The following is a 19,412-nucleotide window of genomic DNA, read 5'->3' as shown; positions in this document are numbered from 1 at the left end:
AAAACAAGAAAAATCAGTGAATTTTACTGAGAAAAAAGAGTTTTCTATATACAGGGATTTGAGGGTTCTGAAATCATCATTTCTCCTAAAAGCAAATATTGCAAATGAATTTGAAACATATGATAGCAACAAATGTCTAATTTTGAATTTTTCCACAACCAAAGCAAAAGAAACCAATAATGAGAGATTAGATGGGGGAAAAAACCACTAAAATCAAAGCAACATCAATAATAGAAGTGGTAATTAAGCAAGTTCTTCAATTTTCAAGGTAATTAATCCCAGATATTCAATTTTCAGGTCAATGTACTTCTCATTATGTCAAAGCATTTTCCTTATAAAGGTTAAACTAAAGAATGTGGTCACATAACAAAGTAGAGAATGGCCACAAACTCAGTACCTCTTGAAGCCCAGAGCCCAAATACAAGAGTGATGTAATGAAGCCATGCCAGGAATACGGCCCTGGTCATAAGCACATTTTTGTTTTGAATTGCAGTCTCTAATATCAATCTCACCACCAAAAGTTTGGACATTTTAAAGTATTTTAATGGGTATTCATACAAATAACTAGTGTATATGCTGTTCTATGGAATTTTAGATTATGCTACAAATGTTATGCTTTTATCTAGGCCTATTAAAGTCAGTACATATTTAAGTGTACTCTATGTCTTTGTTGGTGAAAATGTGAATAAGGCTACCTAATAGAATTTCTACAAGTTCTGAATTAAATTAAATTCACAAAAAAATCACAGTACCTGAAAATTAAACATAGTAGTTTATTTTTAATATTTGTGTGTGTGTGTGTGTGTGTGTGTGTGTGTGTGTGTGTGTGTGTGTGTGTTGGTGAACCAGAGTCTCTTATCACTGCAATTGAAAGCCCACCCAGCCTTATTTCAGTTGTTGGTGAATTAAACCCAGGCCAGAAGGCTTTGTAAGCAAGTGCCTTTAATCACAGAGCCTGAATAAAATTCTTCTCAGTTGCAAGGACACTGAAAAATTGTTTTGTATGACTTGAATAGTTTATACAGTAGATAATCATTTCTGAATAGATTCTGTGATACTTTTAATCTGTTAAACTCACCCACCACACTTTAACTGTTATAAACACATATACTTAGAATCACCAATAAGAACTCAATATAAAAAAAAAAAAAGCAGGAAAGAGTTTTCTTGGCTTGCATAGTCCAGAGGAAGCTTCATGATGGTGTGAAAAAGATAACACAGCAAAGGGCTGGACATCATTGTTTGCCACAGTAGACAGAAAACAGCAGCAAGAGAGTAAGCTGAGCTTAGGCAAGGAGATGTGTTGAACAACTCTAAGTCTGTACCAAGAAACACATCTTTTCCAGCAAAGATCCACTTCCCAAATTGCCACCAGCTAAGGACCAAGCATTAAATCACAAGTTTATTGGGGACATCTGATTCAAAGGACCACAAATTTCCTACTGCTGGGATTATAGGCATGTAGGACCAATCCTTGCATCAATATTTGTTGAAGTACTGTTTTCCAGACATTTTCCATAGTAAGCATTACAATGAAAACCACTGTTCTCATAACACTTACATTCTACTTGTCAGTTCATATAGATCCATGTGTGATAGGGCTATACATATGTCCCCTTGATAAGTCTTGCCCAACATTATGTATTTGTTCTCCATGACTGTAATCAATGTTCTTCTTAAAGAAGTATTTTCATGAAATCAACTGAGTTTTATCTCTAATGTTCACAGCTACTAGCAAAGCCCTCCCCCATGTGTAAAATGGCATTATATAGGGTTTTAAAAAAGTTAAAACAATGTAAAACACATATTAGGGCTGGAGTGATAGTTCAGTCCTCAAGGCACTTGCCTGTAAAACCTACCAACATGGATTCAATGGCCCAGTACCCACATAAAGCTAGATGTGCAATGTAGCACATACATCTGGAGTTTGCTTACAGCACCTACATGTTCAGGCCCTGCTCATTCATTCATTCATTCATTAATTCATGTGTGCTTTCTCTCTCTCCTTGCGAATAAATGAAAAACTTTTAAAAATCATATATTACTAAATTTCATGTAAAATTTCACATAAATATTAGTCTGTTCTACTTTTAATAGATTAAATGTCTTAAAACTCTTATAAATGTTTTAAAACTCTTTTAAATCTTTGAGAATTTCATAGTTCATAATATTTGTTTCCTGTGAAAATCATATAAGAATTTCTCTAATAGGCTACTTTGTTCCAAAATTCCCCCCCTCCCTGCCTTACTCTCTCTCTCTCTCTCTTTGTCACTTTGAAATAAATAATAAAAATGAACAAAAAAAATTAAAAAATCATCATCCAGATAAAGTTTAACAGCATTTTCATTGATATTATAGAAAAATGACATATTTCAGTGCTAAGCAGCTTTCTAATTTGAAGTTATTTATCCTCTCTTCCAAATAAACAACTCTAACCTGACTATTCTGACTCTAAATGTGATTCAAGTACATAATTATGCTTTAAATAATTGATATTCAAAGGTACAGTGAAAATATATCCTAACTTATCAGTTTAAAAAGCCTGTTTGTGGGCTGGAGAGATGGCTTAGCGGTTAAGCGCTTGCCTGTGAAGCCTAAGGACCCCGGTTCGAGGCTCAGTTCCCCAGGTCCCACGTTAGCCAGATGCACAAGGGGGCGCAGGTGTCTGGAGTTCGTTTGCAGAGGCTGGAAGCCCTGGCGTGCCCATTCTCTCTCTCTCTCCCTCTATCTGTCTTTCTCTCTGTGTCTGTTGCTCTCAAATAAATAAATAAAAAATTTAAAAAAAAAGCCTGTTTGTTAATTTGAATTATAAAATAAATATTCATGTTCACAGCCATAGAAACTAATAAAAAAGACACTGCTGAATAAAAGCTTATCACTTTAAGAGTATATTTTTTTATTTTTAAATAGCAAAGTGCAATATATGAAACCTACTATTATTCCTTGGATGAGAGAAAAACAAAAGACAGAGAGAGATTATTTATTTTTCTGTAAGTATTTCAAATCAAATATAACAAATTCACAATTTTGATTAGTAGATTAAATATCTGAGATTTATATTTGGTATTATTTTCTTGCAATTATTCTTTAAAATGAACTATAAATATCTGTTTTTAAAGACAATAATTTGAATTAAAATAGTATTTTCTTTGACAACGTTTAAATTTTCTTTACTGACACAGGCTATGAACACTAATGCCAAGATTACAGAAAGATTGTGACTAATGACTGTTACTGTTTGTCCTGTTTTCCCCCACTTTATGTACATGATTTAAGAGTTCATGCCAGTACCATGGACAATGCTTCTTCACTCAGTAAACATTCAGTAAAGGCCTACTTACTCTCCTGAAATATATTTAAAGAATGTGTTAATTTTGAATTTTAATCCTAACATAAGCAGATTAATCCATACGTACTAAAGAGGAGGAAAAAGTTACATAGTTACATGAGAACAAATCATAGCCTTTGTAGCATTTTTTTAAAGTATGCACTCTCTAAGAAAATTCCAAATATACCTTCATTTCAAAATTTGCATGCCTACCATTTTCAAAATTTCAGGTGCATTTTAATAATGCTGAATAAAATCATCAAGCAATAGTTACTTTTCATGTCTCAGGTACCTACATTTGTATAGAAAACAACCTTCCTTAGAGAACAATGAAGCATCTCAAGGTAGTGTGTAAAATTTTACTTACATCTATGAGTCCTAAAGTTCACAAAAACTGATATTGTGGAAAAGCACATTGGATTGTTAGACAACTATCAATATACTATGACTTGCTTTTAGGGAATAGCACACACTATTAACCTATCAAAAACACAGGGGTTGCAAAGCCAATGGCCACAGAAATACAGATAGCTGTACTATCTCCTAGTATCTGGAACTATCAGACAGTATGTATTTTTTTTTAAAAAAAAAAAAAAAAGGATTACATGAAGTTAAGCTTTGTCATCATTTCTGTGACATGTAGAAAATTCTGATTTAACAAGAATAATTTATAACAAGTTTTAGAATAAAACAGCATTCATTTCTGACAGTATTTAACTATTTAGACTATGCTATGTTGAAAAGGAGAGATGGAAAAAAAAAGACCCTAAGTATAATACAAATACCAATTCCATGATTGATGACAATGAAAATATTATGTCACATTCTTATTTTAAAATATATAATAAATACATGTACGTATGAAGATATTATGAAAGCATTGAGAAAAAGATGTAGATGAACTGTATGTAAAAGTTTCAAAGATGTACAAATAAAGTATTTAGGCAGTTGGCACTACAAGAAAGTCATTTAAATTTCAAAAACAAACCAACAAAAATGACATTCAATTTCACACCAAACACCTATATGAACCCCTGAAATATTTCCTCAAGGGATATGTTGAGGGCATAATTTCGTCAATCATTTATCACAGCAATGGAAGATATAACAGAAAATAACTATATTGGCACAAAATTACCTAGTAGACCTTTAAAATCTCCTCATACACATTTTGGAAAGAATGAATTGCAGTTAACAACTGATTTATAGCAATATATCTTCTTGGGTAACTATGAAAATATTTCTGGATAGAAGACCAGGCAAATGTACTCTACAAGGGATAACGCATGACAATACTGCATATTACTTCTTCAAAAAGAATGATCATGAATGAAGTGATATAATTCTCCAGGTTTGAAAACAGAATATCCACAAGAAAATGGATAGAAACAAATTTATCAATCTTATTACACCATAGCAGGACCATACAAAGTTCAGAATATTTTTATTAACTGGATGCTTAGTTCACATTTTTGATATGTTAAATTCATATATTTCATAGGCAGGAATTTTTGATATGAGATGGCAAAGATAATCTGGTTGGTGTCAATTACTGAATAGGAAAATGTCAAAGAGTTTCATATGCCAAAACAACAACAAAAAACCCAACTACAATTTAAGTAAATGGTAGGAAAAGTAAAATCACTGGCAAGTTATGTTACTCAATTATTTCCTCATTTAAATTTCCTTAAGGATCATACACTCAAATATATATTTAAATATTCCAAAAGTCAGTTAAATGGGATCCAATGGGCTGTGGAACTCTGTTCCACAACCTAGAATAAATGCATAAATCAAATACTGAGCAGCTGCCACTTTCAAGTTAAATTTTGTTATAAATAACTGTGTTATCACTTTCCCTCTCTGTCAAATACTGATAAAGATTCACTCTTTCAATCACTATAATTTTCCCTGTGCTGTTGGCAAAAAGATTTAATATAGTGATAAAAATAGATGTGGAATAGTATGTGTTCCTTCTAAAATGTACATATTTTATGTAAAGCTTTAAAGTCATATATATTTTCTTCACTTATACCTAAATAATATAACTAATTTATTGAAGTGTAATAGCAAAATAAATTTTTACATCCACTAATTCATTCAAACTGCATAGAATTCAAAGTACATAAGATGTAATGAATATATAAAAGAGAAAAATTTTATAAATAATCATTTGTATTATTAAGTTAACCTATATATTTCTTGCAACATGGATGAGTCCGCTTAACTTTGATTTGAGTTAATATACATTCCATTGCACCAGAGCAATGATCCTAGATTTTTTTTAGGGGAAGACCATCTGGTAAAATTTTGATTATCTATTTAGATTACAAGTGTATTTACAAATAATATATTCATCTAATATTAAGAATTTTCATACAAAAGTTTAATGGGAAAGACTTTTCTATTAGTTCACCTATGAGCCCGATTTTCAAAAAAAAAGAAAAAACCTCATGATGTTAGCTCCATCTTACAACTGTGGAAAGTGAAGCTGATAACAAAGAGAACAGTGAGCTGCTGAATGATAAATTTTAAAACGTTTGTCTGATTCTTCATAACTAAATAGCAAGATGAGTTAAGGCACTAATTTAATTTTGTTTGAAAAACTAAATCCAAGGGAATAAATTCACTATTAAAGACAGAATTTAAATAAAAATTCAAGAAATGGTCAAATCAAAATCCAGTTTTAATTGTGTTAAAGGAAAAAAATCTCATGTATAGGTAGAAAAAAACTACTGTTAATCTATGGATAATGTTTAGATCTATACAAATGTAGTTACCTGAGACATGAAAAGTAACTATTGCTTGATGATTTTATTCAACAATATAAAAATGCGCCTGAAATTTTGAAAATGGTAGGCATGCAAATTTTGAAATGAAGGTATAAAAAGTAGACTGATGCAAGAAGAAAAGTCAATAATACTATCTTATTTGAGTAACAAAAATAATTATTGTTAGAAAATAATTTTTAAATTAATTAAGTTTCTTATTACCTTTTGTTTAAGTAATGGACTTAATGTAATGCTTATTTTTCATAAAACTGTTAATACTTTGAATACTTTAAATTTGAGAGTCTTTAATCATCTAAACTTATGAAGCATATCCTTTCAAACAAAAAGAAATTTCATTGAAAATACTGCCGTAGGCATTTAACTTTAATTTATATTAAAAAAAAAACTATTTTTTCAAAGATTAATTCAGTAAAACACCTGGGAAAATCAACTTAACATGTTAATGATTGCTTATTATTGTTAGATTTTAATATTCATAACTGATTTGGGCATTAACTTTTTTCAACATATAAGTAATACTTCTGACCCAGATGAGGCTTGCTCATTTTATAGCAACAAATGATCTCTGTTCTTAATTACTGATGTTGCAATGGTCTAAGTGGGGTGAAGGGAAGAGAGTGAGGAGAGGATAGAGTAGGAAAAGGGTTTAAAAAATAAAGTTGTAATGAATAAGCCATACAAAACCTAAGTGAGAGAGAGAGAGAGAGAGAGATTGGGTAGAAGTACCCTATGAGGGTGAATAAAGTTGCACCAGAAGCCATACATTGTTAAAGGAAATTTTTAGTGCCAAGGGTATGTTAATCCCCAATCAATTGTGTGTCAGAGTGATGCCCCAAAACAATAAAGGCTATTCCTAAGGCTCTTAGTTGCCAACCAGAACTAAATGGTAAGAACTATAGCTGAAGACATGACAGCTTGGGCTGAAGAACACTTAGAAATCAAACTGAAGCTGAGCTAGATTTATCCCACCTGACTAGGTGTCAGGACACTGGAAAGTACTATGCAGCATGCTGGGGTTGAAAAGCTATTAACAATCTTAATCAGCCATGGAACCACAAATTATAAAGATGCCCAGCCAGGCAAAATATGCCAATAGGTATAATGGTGTCATGTCAGTAATAAGGGAAACCAGTGCTCTGTGACTGAATTTGAGGTCAGGTCCTTGGGATGAAATCCATGTCTGGTATGGAAAAACTAATCAAAAGTCTATGACTACAGAGGTCACAAGACCAAGGGGGGAAATTTTAAATGCTACTCTCTTTTTAGATGGTGGTAACTACAGAGAAAACTGAAAGGTGCTGAGAAGAAATAAAATTGGAATGTGTATCACTAACAGACATCTCAATCACACTCTCTAAGGCTCAGAGACCACTGTGGGAGACATAACATAGAGAATGTGATAGCCAAAGGAAGGGGAGTGGTGCTTTGGAATATTGTTTTCCAGATACAACATGACCATTGCCTACATGACATGTCCTCACAGTGGCTAGCCCTCTCTACACAGGACCTGCATAATATGAGAGCAAAAAACAAAACAAAAAACAAACAAACAAACAAACAAAAAAATGATGACATCAACAATAGCAAAGGTACTTGTTATAAAGAAGGAGGAGAAACAGGAGAGGAGCAACAAAGGAGGGTATTATGACTATGTGTATATGTATGGAGGTTGTCAATAAAATAAAGTACTAAAATTATTCCTGTTTTGTATGATCTTCATTTAAATTAGTTCACATATATTTGTTCAAAATATAATATTCATTTTATCTGATGTTCACAATAAAGTACATCATACTCCCAATTAAAGAGGAAAATTTAATTTAATAGAAGATTAGAAGATTAATCTTGACAAAAGTAATGTAGCTGTTGCAATAGCTTCAAAATATATAATGGTTAAAATACTAGAATATTTAGTGTATGTGTTTAAGACCCAGAAGAATTAATCTTAAATATTAATTGCCTAGCATTTCAACTTGGAATCTTATAATTGTAGTTTTTCAGACATTTACATAATTTTATAAACAGGGGTGTCAAGTTTCATATATTTTGTGTTTCTTTTAATCTTCTTTCTCATTATAGGTAGGTGTTCAATTTTGGCAATTACAATTTGACTGAGCATAAATTGTAAGGATCCAAATAAAATAAGTATAGGAATTTCGGTATTATAAGAAAATGTAAGGACAAAATAAAAAGAACTGAATTTCAGTTTTCTTATTTTTACAGTAGTAAAAACTTAATCTTCAATGTAAAGAAGGCAAGACTGAGACACAACGTGTGTTTGGAAGCGGCACCCCACTGTCTTTGTACTAGCTCTCTTTTAACTATGTGCCCTTGGAATAACCACTTGCTGAGAATAACAGCTTGCTGGGTGATACTTAAGCTCTATCTTCTTGAAAACAGGCTTCCAGAATTCCTTATCAGTATAAGACTATGCGATTTCCCATGAAAAGATTAATTCTAAAAAAATTCTTATGATATTTTTATAATATAAAGAAATAATCTTCTTTAAGAATTCTGAGCAAAGGAGAAATAAGTAAGATTTACACATTTCTCAGAAGTTCTTCCTTTACATTGCCTGGAATGCTGTTCCTCTTTTCCTATGAAATGTGCTTCTTTACTCTTTTTTGCCTTGCTATCTAGTCATGTTGAGCTCCTCTTCAAACATTATAAATATTTCCATTACTGTTTACAACTTAAAAGAATCGTCTATCTCTCAGGCTTTCAAATTTATGAGCATTGGACATACTATTTGGATAATGATGTTTTATGATTATATGTCTATAATCATTTTATTGGCATTTTAGAGTGATTTTTATATATTATATTACTGTCTTTTATATACTGCATACACAACTTCAGAAAGTTTCATATTTTCATACACCATAATTTAGTGTTATGTGAATCACAACACACCATCCTTCCAGGAAATGAAACTTAGCATAAGCAAGGTTAAGTCATAGAAGCAGAAACAAGTCTGGAACTTGAATCCTTTAACTCAAAGATCTTGACAGTTTTCTATTTTACTTCCACAAACTACAAAGAATGTTTAAAACCATAACTACTCTCAAATCCAATGCTATTTCTAGATACTTTAATCATGTAAATGATTTCTATGCATACATAATTACATGTTACAAGAAAGAAAAGGGGGATGTGGAGATTGCTTAACAGTTAACATGCTTGCTTCAAAGCCTGTCAGCTGCCAGCTTGGGTTCAATTCCCATGTAATGACATAAATCCAGATACACAAAGTGACTCATGTGTTTTTCGAGTGGCAACAGGTTTAGCATGCTCATTCTCATCCTCTCTTTCCCCCTCCATCTTGCTTTATCTCTCTCATCATAAATAAAATATAATTTAGAAAGACAATACATGGAAATATTCTCCTTATTTGATAACTAATCAAGTCTAAAGTTAAGAAAATTAAGTTAAAATATAATAAAATCTGTTTATACAAAATGAAGCAAGATTCTAGTTATATAAATAATTTATGCAAGCACAAAGTATTTTAAAATTTATGCTTTTAAATTTTAAAGTAGTGATTGCGTGAATATTTGCTGTGATGATTTTGGGTTGGTATGAATCTGATGCCCAGGCTTTTCAATTATTACCATATATAGTAGATTTTTTGTTTTATCAAAGTAGTGTGTTAGTCTAGCCCAGGGTGACCTGGAATTCACTAGGTTGTCTCAGGATGGCCTCCAACTCATAGAGATTCTCCTATCATTTCACTCATTTTCCTATCCATAAATAAAAATTATATTGGTTATTTTTAATTATGTACTAAGAATTAACTCACTTATACTTTAAATATTAATGTGTATTTGCATTCAAACAGTAGTCAAATTAGGATTTCTTTACTGAAGACATTTCCTTAGTCTAATGAGGAATTGGATATAAACTTGGAGTGTTGATTAGGGTAAGTGAATACAGAATTTAAAATGAGATGTTAGAACAGACAGCAAATGCTATCACAGATACTATAAACCTATCCAACTGGAGTATCTGAAGAATAGAAAATAACCTTTCATTTAAAATTCAATAGGTCTGTACTTTGCAACAGACATCATAATGTTGTGAAATCTAAATAGCATTCCTTTTTTCAAAACCTTCTTACAAGATGGTAGCCAAAAGCATGTTGTTTTACATTTGTAACACAGCATGATGATGAGGAATACCACAATGTTGTCCCAGCATTACTGTCTTCTAGACTTTCAATCTTGGATTCTTCATAGAAAATGTGAGAAGTATAGTAAGTTTTAGAATTCACTAGACCTTATAAGTAGAAAACATTTAATAAAGATAGAACCTAGGCAAAGACCTGAGATGTGGTATCAGACAATCAGAAGTTCCAATGTCAAAGAGAAGTTCTTCGTCTAGGGTTAAATGTTCAACAAAGGTTGAACAAAACTGGGGTAAACATTGAGATCTAGATTTCAAGGAAAATGGGGTTTCAATTGTGCCAGTGTTGCATAACAAATTAATCCAAATTGAAACATCCCCTCCTTTTTTGGGAGGAGGGAGTATTTTGATCTTGAAACATGAGATAAACAACTCACAAGGTTTGAGGAAGATCCTGAAACTTACAAGAGTCACAAGGACCCTCCCCAAGGTTATATAAACAGTAAAAACTGGAGGGGAGATTCTCCTCCCTGAAGAGCTGTCTAGAACCTGTGCAGGGAGCTTTCTCATGTGCCAACACCATTATCCATGCTCCAGTAAGTAAACCCAATAAACACTTTGAATCCCCAAGTTTGAGTATTTTTAACTTATTTGCTTATTCTTTTTGAGAGAGAGAGAGGTCGATAGAGAGAGTGCACATGCCAGGGCATCCAGCCACTGCAAAGGAATTCCTGACACCTGTGCCCGCCCAATTGTGATTCTGGCTTATATGGCTGCTGGACATCAAACCTTAGGCTTTGCAGGAAAATGTCTTAACTGCTAAGCCATCCTTTCAGCCCAAGTTGGATTTTGCTGCAATTCAACTTTGGTCTTTCATCTTTGCCCTATCTGGGATGAATAGACATCTGTTTGAGTGTTCCTAGAGAAAATGTTTCCCACAACAACCCTGGATCAACAAAGCCCCAATGAGACAACTTATTATAAGAAAAACAGCCAAACTAGACTTTAAACATGACTGGTAAGAATATAGATGACAATCTCCTCAAGGTTAAGAGCGAGGGTATGGAGTTTAGCTAGTAGATGGTTTAACTAACATGGGAGCTGAATGGTGAATATGTGACCAAACTCAGGTCACAATAATGACTCTGATAAGAAGCCTTGAAAACAGAAGCTACAACATTTTGATATGGGAATTAAAGGGAGAACTGCATTACAGAGACTTAGTTTGGAGAACTGGCTAGGTTATGACATTATTAATCACAATCAGGAAATCAGGAGGAAGAACTGTATAGAATTGACAGGAAAATCAACTCAGGCTCCAAATGTAGGAAAGAAGTAAAGTTCAGATGTCAGTGTTAGACATCAGAACTACATTTTGTTTTCTCTGCAGAGCACTTCAGCCAAACCAGGAAGCACACATAGAAAGTAGACACAGAAGCCATCACATCTACAAGAAAAAGCTCAGCAGAACAGACTGAAGTGGAATGAAGCTCACCAACATTCCAAACAGAATAATTAAAGACATAGGAAAGCAATGGCAAATACTACTTTGGCCCACAATCTCATAGCCTCTTTTTCAGAAACATAGGGCCCTAAAATATGAAAGGAAAAATAAAACCTGTAAAAGAGAAGATAAAGAAATTTAGCCACAAGGTAGCCCCAATATTTTAGGCAGCTATTCAGTTACATGACTACAAAGAGTAAGTGGGTATCATTCTCTGTTGGGGAATCTGCTTCTTTTTCAGATGGAAGCAGTACTAAAGGACAGAAACATTCCATTGCACTTTAGCAGGGTCCCAGCTGAAACTATAGTGGAATTGGAGAAATGAGAAAGAATGCTACTTTCTCAGTGAAGCAGACATCACAACAAGGGTGAAGGAGATAGACACAGAGGACAGTGAACTCCAAGCAAACCAGAGATTCAGAGGCTCCTAAGAGCCCAGCCCTGAAGTAAACCTAAAACGAAATCAACATGGCTCAGAGAATTTCATGGAAGAGGGGGTGAAAAGATTGTTAGAGCCACAAGTTACCTCTACAATGCATGGAACCACAATCCCCATGGGGATAAATGGCATCCTCAATGAGCAGGCTCCCTTTGGGGGGGGGGGGCAGGGATGAGGGTAAGGATGGTACCAACAAGAGTTCTTTATATACTGAGTATGTCCATAACTAATAAAAAAATGCAAAGGCAAAAGGAAAAAAAAAGGAAAAAGAATAAGCAGGTATCTGTATAGCCTGACAGGCCCTATGAGCTCAAGGATTTTATAATTCTAGAATTCAGACTATCAGAACAAAATACAAAATTTCCTGGCTAGAAAGAGCACTGTGAGTTGAAGCAACCCTGAGACTACATAGGGAATTCCCAGTCATCCTGGATTAGAGCAAGACACTACCTCAAAATACAAAAAAAAAAAAAAAAAAAATTAATGTCCTTACTTATGCTAGCTGTTGTGATTTGATTTAGGTGTCCACCATAATGCAGGTGTTCTGAATGCTAGCTTCCCAGTTGACAGAGACTGGGAATTAACACATTCTGGAGTCAGTGTATTTTGGGGGGAGGGCTTACGGGTACTGTAGCCAGTTTCTCCTTTGGCACACTCTCCTGTTGCTATTGTCTTCCTTATGTTGGCCAGAGGATGATGTCCACCCTCTGCTCATGCCATTGTTTTCTTCTCCCATCATAGAGCTTCCCGTAGAGTCTGTAAGTCAAAATAAACCTTTTTTTTTTTTTCCACAAGCTGCTCTTGATCAGGTGATTTCTTCCAGCAATGCTAACCTGACTACAACAGTAAAGTTGGTACCAAGAGTGGTACTGCTGTTAGACACCTGACTGTGTGGCTTTGGCCTTTTAGTGCTGATTTTTAAAAGGAATATTGCCTAAGAGATGCCTTGCAGTGTTTTAAGTACAGCTTGATGGACTACTCTGGTCAGAGTTGAAAGAACTGAATACAGTAAAAACTATGGACACTGAGGTTTGGTTTATGAGGGTGAGAAAGAGCTTTGCTTGGACTGAGGTAGAAGCAGTTTGTGTGGCAGGTTTGTTGTTATGTCTGTGTCCTGAGAACTTGTGGATGGTTGTTTTGCATAGAAATAGACTGGTGTGAGTAGAGGGATATGGCACAGAAATGAAATCTTTGGGCTGAAACTTCTACCCATTCAGCTGAAATTATATGAGAGATTACAACCTTTGAGATTGGGCCAGCTGACCTGCATTAGTGCAACAGGAGAAATAAAGACTCTTTTTGAAGGGGACTGATTGTTCAAGGAGTGTCTTGTTCTTCAGAGTTTGCTTTATTCTCCCCAGGATAAACAAATTGGCACCCTACCTGGCATTGTGGAGTATAAGAAATGCAAGAAAAAGAGAGTTACTGAGTTTACAACATGGTCTTGTGTTTTGGAAATGGCAATGGGCAGTGTTAAGCAGGTTTGCTGGATGTCTGCAAGGAGACCCCATGGAGGCATGAGGACAAACTATGGGTTGCAATAGATACCAGTGGACATAGTGGGACCATGAGATGGCTGCTAAAGAAAGCTGCTGGCACTCAGATGAAGCTTTACAGGATTAAATAGCCTAGCTGAAGGGGTAAAACTGGAACTCCAGAGACTTGTTGCTGGTTAGAATTATCGGATTTGGAGATGTGTCACTGACTAGAGTTGTTGGACTTGGAGCTAAAGAATTTGATGTTTGCCCTGTTCAAATCTTGTATCAGTTGAATATTCTTTGCTAAGCCTAATGTTATATTTTATAGTATGAATGTGTATTCTGTGCCATTATGTTTTTTTTTAATTTATTTTTGGTATGATGGCTCAGCTAAAAGACTTTGGACTATGGAGATGTTTGAACATCATTGAGATTGATTAAAAACTATAGGGACTTTTAAAGTTGGATTGAGGAGCTGGAGAGATGGCTTAACAGTTAAGGAACTTCCCTGCAAAGCCAAAGGACCTAGGTTCAATTCCCCAGGACCCATGTAAGCCAGATGCACAAAGTGATGCATGCATCTGGAGATTGTTTGCAATGGCTGGAGACCCTGGTGCACCCGTTCCTCTCTATCTTTCTTCTATCTATATCTTTGCTTGCAAATAAATAAAATTTTAAAAAATTGGACCATTTTACATCATGGATGGTTATCAGTTTTGGGGGCCAGGGGAAAGGTGTGGTGGCTTGATTAAGATATCCCCCATAAACAAAGATATTTTGAATTCTAGGTTCATAACTGAAAAAGATTTGGGAAATAACACCTCCTGGAGGCAGCATACTGTTGGGGGTGGGCTTATACATATTAAAACCAGTTTCCCCTTGCTATTGTTTGGTACACTGTCCTGTTGCTATTGTCCACCTTATTTTGGCTAGTGGGTGATATCCACCGTCTGCTCATGCTATTGTTTACCCCAGCCATCATGGAACTTCCTCTTGAGTCTATAATCTAAAATAAACATGTTTTTCCTCAAAAGCTGCCCTTGGTTGGTTGATTTATTCCAGCAATGCAAACCTGACTGCACCACTGGCTCTCCACGATGCCAGCTGGCCCACATATACAAAGTAAGGAATCCTTTGTCTAACTCACCAGCATATTAGGAACCCATGAAATACTTTCAAAGTAATCAATTCAATCCACTAGAACTTGATGCCTACTTTAGATTCCCAATCGAATCAAATCATCAGTGTATATAAGATACCACCAAGTGATGCAATCCACCTATACTCAACAATTAAGTTATATCACCAAGGATAGGAAAACCCCTGATCAAGTTCACTCTGTAGATATCTTTGGGGGGATTCTTATGTTTTACTTTCATTTTCTGCTTTACTAATTTTTTTAAATTTAATTTATTAGTTTTCTTTTCAGTAAATACAGGCAGTTTGGTACCATTATTTAGGCTCAGCTGTGATCTACCCCCTCCTATTAGACCCTCCTTGTTAATGAAAATGGGTCGTGCATTGTGCAGTTAGCCCTCAGTTATTGGCATGATAAATGTCTCTGCATATCATGACCCAACATGTGACTCTGACATTCTTTCCACCCCCTCTTTCGCAAAATTTCCCTGAGCCATGTTGGGTTCATTTTTGGTCTACTTCAGTGCTGAGGTGTTGGGGGCCTCTGAGGCTCTGGCTCTCTGATTTGATAGGAGTTGATTTTTCTCTGTGTTGATCTCCTTCCCCTTTGTGCTGGTATCCGGTTCACAGGAAAACATCACCCTTGCTTATTTCGCCAGTTGTCCTTAGTTTCAGTTGGGCCCCTTTTGAGGTATGTTGGGGCAGCTCTCTTCTTAGGATCTGCATCTATCTGGAAAAGGGAAGCAGATTCTCCAACGGAGAGTAAGTTAGCACCCGGAAAATTGAGATAACACTTATTTTTTTGATAGACAATATGGTAGGTGTAGGCCCTCTTATACACTGTGATTGATGGTAGCTTGATATTGTAGAGTGGGCTTGTGTTTGGGTATGGTTCTGACTTGTTTCCCAGCTCTAGCTATAAACTCTTATTTAACTTTTTCTTCTGCTATGTCTGCCCTTGTGATACTTTTCTGGTCATAAAGTATACCAACAGATTCCAGCCTAGAGACTGTTGAGTGTCTGGTACTCTAATCCCTGAACTAAGCATACTAAGATACAGCCAGGAAAGGATCCACATAGGAAGTAATGACTTCTAAGTCCATAAAAGTGAAAATGAATCCTGAAATGTATCTATCTCTAACCTGCAGAGATATAGAGCATTTCATACACATGCTTGCTAGGAACATAGTTTATTCTACACTGCCATCACCTTCCCCTCGCTGCCAACAGCCATTATATGTCATCTAGAAGCTTGCCTGAGGGTAGCAAATGAGAAGGCAGAAAGTTCAGGGAAACATGGACTCTTACCACATGAATTGTTCCAATTCCAAATTCCACATTACAGTGAACTTCTTCATAAATTTCTTTTTTGTTGTTTTTGTTTTTGAGGTAATGAAACTATTTTTAAAAAACAGACCACAGCTTTGACACAGCTATATCTCCATTTCAAGTAAGAAGTTGGTGCTCATTCAAAAGATAAGGTGCCATGCTGGGGGCAGGAACTCTGCATGGTGCAATGACCCCAGGCAAAAATATCAGTTGGCAGAGGGATTTGTGTGACTCCTTTTGGCTCTGTAGCAGTCCCAGCTTTTCTTAGCTTAAGGTATGTACTGTTTTGGCCTCTGGTTGTCAGAGGATTACCTCCACAAAGCTCTGTTAATTCAGGGGCTCCATAATGCTGGGTGTTCAGGCCTTTATACAGATTTTGTTTTCCAAGAGCAACACTAACCAATTTGCTAACACTTCTTATTTTACATTTATTCTTGGAATCTGGTGTCTCTGATGTGTGTATCTCACAACCAAACCCCTTTTCTCTTCAGGGGGAAAATGTCATTGCAAGATCGTTCTGTCATTCTATTGCAGAAAGTCTCCAGGCCCTATAAGCTAGTGAAGAAAGCTGTTTTTAAGGGTGACATTACCATGCTTTTTCAGGGGTCTCCAGATTGAAAGATGCCATGGAAGGACTGAACAGAAAAAGTTAAACACAAGGAACAAGGATCCTTTCACTATACTTACTCAAATTGCCCTCCCTCTCAACTCCATACCTTGTCCTTGTATATAAAACAAAGCAACAACAACCCCCCACCTTTTCTTTTCGTCAAGGTATGGTTTCACTCTAGCTCAGGCTGACCTGAAATTTACTAAGTAGTCCCAGAGTGGCCTTGAACTCACAGTGATCCGCCTATCTCTGCCTCTTGAGTGCTGGGATTAAAGGCATGCACCATCATGCCTGGCTCCTTTTCCCTAAGTTTTGTTTTATAGCTTATACAAGATGGTGTGGTGATACTTTTAGTAAACAGGTTGGCAACAGACACACTCCTCCTCCAATTTCTCTAGATCATAGGCCAGTTGGAGGAAACTGCCAGCCTTTGGGTTTCTGTGTAGTCAGAGAATCCAGGATCGTGGTCTCTGGGTTGATATGAGGATGGTCTCTACTGTCAGAGACAGGCACTTGCCACATGAAACTTAGGGTCCAAACATGCATGTGTGCAATCTCTGACCGAACATTTAGCACCAGTTTTTCCCATTTCACTTCCTAGGATCAAAACATAGAGAAGCCAGTGTTCAAACACCAATGAGCTGCTTCATTTGTTACCATTGTGGGTTTCCCTACTCATAATCTTGGCTTAAAAGACAACATTTCCATTCTTTTAAAACAGATTCCTGCCCTCAGTTCCAATGGTTGTTGGCAAAGCTGTTTATATCAGAGAGACTCCTTCATCTTCTTGGTCACTGTTGGGATAAGGTGCATGTGGTCATCCACACACTTGGCCACACAGCTGTCTAGCTGCTATTTTACTGGCAGCTCCTGGTTCTCTGCATCCATGGAGTCTCTGGCCTTTCATTGCAGTGCATGGTGCACCAGGCCAGCTGGTCCTGGAACTTTTCCAGTTCACTGGTCACCAAGGCCTGGGCCTGAGCCAGAGGTGCATGACAGCGCTTGATGCACTGGTGCACCTGCTGCATGGATGCCTGGTTGTCTTCATAGCAGCCAGCAGTTCACTGGAACATGAGGACCTACATCTTCAGGATGTTCTGTCATTCCACGTTCTTCATGGCATCCACAGCTTCCTGCATGCGGAGTTGCTACACCTCTACCATGGCTGCCCTGAGCACCGCCTCCAGCCTCTTTATAAATTTCTACATCTCAATAATTTATCCTATCCTCACCAACAAATAGGAGCCCTGTTACAACTGTATTCTTGACAGATGGTCCCCCTGTTCTTTCATTTACATTACTAGTTTGTTTACTCATCCACACTACTATTGCCTTCTCTGTTCTTTAGTCAGGGTACTGGAATTGGATGCATTTGATATTTATTGCAGATTGGGACATTTGGTGAAACACATGAGATCTCTGCTGCTACAGCAAATAGGACAGATTAGAAAACTTCTTTCAACTTTAAGTTGAGTCTATTAAATTATAAAAGTTAATCATGACAACTTATTCCGTCAATACCAGCACTAACAAAGCTTAGGCAGAAAGAGTACATGCTCCTGGATCACCTGGGCTACAGAGTAAGACCTTGTCTCATGAGGAAAGACAAACAGATTGAAAGAACAAAAAAAGGGAAGAAAGGAAGGAAGGAAGCAAGGAAGGAAAGAAGGACAAAGGAAGAAAAAGGACAGACAAAAGAATAGACAGTCTCTTTCTCGTACTTTTAAATGAGAATGTAAAGTAGTGTAACTTACTGTGCCATATCTAGTATTAATATGCCATAATCTTCCTCCGACTGAAGGATTGATAAAGCAGTATGTCTTGATCTCTGCTCCACTTAAACACTTAATTTAGACCACTTGTTTCTTCTTTATAACCAACTGTTACTTTATATTATGGCATAACTCTACCCATTATAAAATCATAAGGTAAATTTGACCTATCTTTAGGAGTAGAGAAACATATTGTGTAAATTTCTTACTAGCTATTCTATGTAAGAGTAGTAAACCAAATATTAGAACTGCATCAAAAAGAAGGCATAGTCCACAATGTCAGCAGAGAAAAATCAGTGGGGCCAACAGAAGTCAGGAGCTATGGTTCTGATGATGTTACTATCTACAGACTTCTAGGTGACAGCAGACTTCATGCCACATACACACATCCTGAAATGAAGTTCTTGGTGAAAACGTCAAATTAAAAATGATTACTGCTTTTAGCATTTATTCACATAAATTATAACAATCACTTAATGGCACTGATGGCATAATAATAATGATGGTAAGTACATTTTATATATGATTATAACTGTATCACATAAGAACCTAAAATAATAATCCTAATATGAACTAAAACTGCAAGCATAGAAACCAATATATTTAAGAACTTAGTTTATAGTTATAAGTATTATTATAGAGTTTCTCACACAAAATATAACAGAAGCCTATGAAGAAAGAAGTACTACATACCTCCATATTGAACATTACAAAAATTAAGCCTTGATAGGCTTAGAGTAATAAGAAATGTTGATGCACAAATTCTTACTCAAGAAGGTATGATTTAACATTTCAAACTGTAACCACTGTGACACACATTTTAAAGTTAATCCAGGAACAGTTCTTATTTCAAAGAAAATGAGGTTTTTAAGTAGCCTAAAGAAGAGATGATTCTAATTCC

General features: G+C 35.6%; 1 protein-coding gene and 1 pseudogene across 9 annotated transcripts in view; both read right to left on the bottom strand.

Annotated features, from left to right (window-relative positions):
• Window positions 1–19,412, bottom strand: part of Ccser1 (coiled-coil serine rich protein 1) — a 1,182,362-nt gene that overhangs the window by 898,952 nt on the left and 263,998 nt on the right. The window lies entirely within an intron of this gene.
• LOC105944547 lies at window positions 12,081–17,902 on the bottom strand (annotated as a pseudogene).

This window comes from Jaculus jaculus, chromosome 2 (genome assembly GCF_020740685.1).
Source record: "Jaculus jaculus isolate mJacJac1 chromosome 2, mJacJac1.mat.Y.cur, whole genome shotgun sequence".
Lineage (NCBI taxonomy): Eukaryota > Metazoa > Chordata > Mammalia > Rodentia > Dipodidae > Jaculus > Jaculus jaculus.
Note: the sequence above shows the minus strand (reverse complement) of the source record. Positions and strands in the feature narration are given on the sequence as shown.